General features: G+C 38.5%; 1 pseudogene; it reads left to right on the forward strand.

The window, feature by feature from the left end:
• The first annotated feature begins 612 nt into the window (after positions 1–612).
• LOC138089031 (protein SET-like) lies at positions 613–1,364 on the forward strand (annotated as a pseudogene).
• The last annotated feature ends 761 nt before the right edge of the window (positions 1,365–2,125 follow it).

Genomic DNA, 2,125 nt, shown 5'->3' on the forward strand with positions numbered 1-2,125 from the left:
AAGAATCTGCCTGCAATGTGGGAGACCTGGGTTTGATTACTGGGTTGGGAACATCCCCTGGATAAGAGGAAGGCTATCCACTCCAGTATTCTGGCCTGGGAAATTCCATGGACTGTATAATCCATGGGGTCACAATGAGTCTGGCACAACTGAGCAACTTTCACTTTCATTTTGGTCTTCCCTGGTGGCTCAGACAGTAAAGAATCCACCTGCTATGCAGGAGACCATGGTTCGATCTCTGGGTCAGGAAGATCCCCTGGAGAAGAGAATGGCAATTCACTTCAGTATTCTTGTCTGGAGAATTCCATGGACAGAGAAGCCTGATTGGTTATAATCCATCGAGTCACAAGGAGTTGGACACAGTGAGCGACTAACATTATCACTTTCACTAATTACCATGGAGAGAAAAATGTGTGCCTGCCTCAAAAAACTGTTAGGAGAATTGAAATTAAGTAATACGAGGTCTCAGAGCTCCTTGTGTATGGGTTTTCCCTTGATTTGATTTTTGGCTCTCCTCACAGCACATCTCCCAAACACCAGTCTTCATTTCCACATTAAGTAAAGAGATCAAATAAACTGAGACTGACTCCTTCCTCTGGATCACAGTAATTGTCTGCTTCTCCAAACTTGCTGAAAGGAGAAAAGAACAGCAAGAAGCAACTGAACATATTGATGAAGCAAATGACAGATTTAATGAACTAGCCAGTGAAGAGACTCTGAAAGAACAGAAATATAACAAACTCCATCAACCTTTTTTTTTTTCAGAGGTGGTCAGAATTGTTCACCAAACTCCATAATTTTGGGGTGACACTATTTGCCAACCATCTACAAGTGTCTGTACTGCTTGTGGAGGAGGAAGAAGAATGCTGCACTACTTGATAGGAATTGAATTGACAGAATTTGAAGATGTTAAATCAGGTTACAAAATAGATTTTTATTTTAATGAAAACTCTTACTTCAAAAGTAAAATTCTCTCCAAAGAATTTCATCTGAATGAGAGTGGTGATTCATCTTCAAAGTGCGCTGAAATCAAATGGAAACCAGAAAGGATTTGACTAAACACACAAGAAGAAACACAGAAGAGAGCCAGCAGGAAGAGACAGCATGAGGAACCAGAGAGTTTCTTCACCTGGTTTACTGATCATTCTGATCCAGGTGCAGATAAGTTAGGAGAGGCCATCAAAGGCGATATATGTCCAAATCCATTATAGTACTATATAATTCCTGAGATGGATGATGAAGAAGGGGAAGGAGAGGAAAAAGATGAGGAGGAGGAAGGATTGGAAGATATTCATGAATGATGGGATGAAGGTGAAGGTGAAGACGACGAAGTTGATGGGAAAGAGGAAGGAGATGATGACTAATGGAACACTAATGGATTCCGGCTCTCTTTTCTTTCTTTCTTTTTTTTTTTTTTTTAATTTTCTCTAGTCCCTGAGAGCAAGTTGCAGTATTTTTTTCCCTTCTTGTGCAAAGTCATCCTGTTTTTGAGGTCTCTTTTCTTCCTTATGCCATGTTTCTCAACATTACTTTGAGCAGAATTTAGTGGGAAAAAGAATCTCCACCCCTTTCTGTTGCAAATCAATTTTTATCCTTCATGTCTCTACAAAAACTCTATGGAATCAACATTACCATGCTCTAGGGAAAAAGCAAAATCTTATGTTCTCTTAGCTCTTCTGAAAGCTGGAGGGTTACTAAGCTCCTGTGTAATAGGTCACAAAATGTTTAGCTTTTGTTCTTTTTCTAGATATTGGGCTCAGACATTATACTGTGTCTTGTGTGAATAGACAGTTAGCATTTACCAACTTGTATCTGTCAACTTTCTCTTGTTTAGAAAAAGAAAAAAAAAACATTTAAAAATGGATTTACAGAAGGTCAGCAAAGGGTGGGTTTGAGATGTTTGATTGGGCTAACTGGGTATTTTGCAAACGTGTCTTTTCCTTTGGCATGTTTAGTTGTAATGTTTATGAACATCCTTGCAATTTAAGGTGACACTTTTAACATAAAATTCTCTCCTGATTATGACTTGAGCCCTTCCACTCAATGGAAAAATCAGTAGAACCTGTAGGATATTATTTGTAATTGACATTCTCAATTATAACTTTCTGTTTGTTGCTAAATTTTT

Source organism: Capricornis sumatraensis, chromosome 12, assembly GCF_032405125.1.
Source record: "Capricornis sumatraensis isolate serow.1 chromosome 12, serow.2, whole genome shotgun sequence".
In the NCBI taxonomy this organism is placed as follows: Eukaryota; Metazoa; Chordata; class Mammalia; order Artiodactyla; family Bovidae; genus Capricornis; species Capricornis sumatraensis.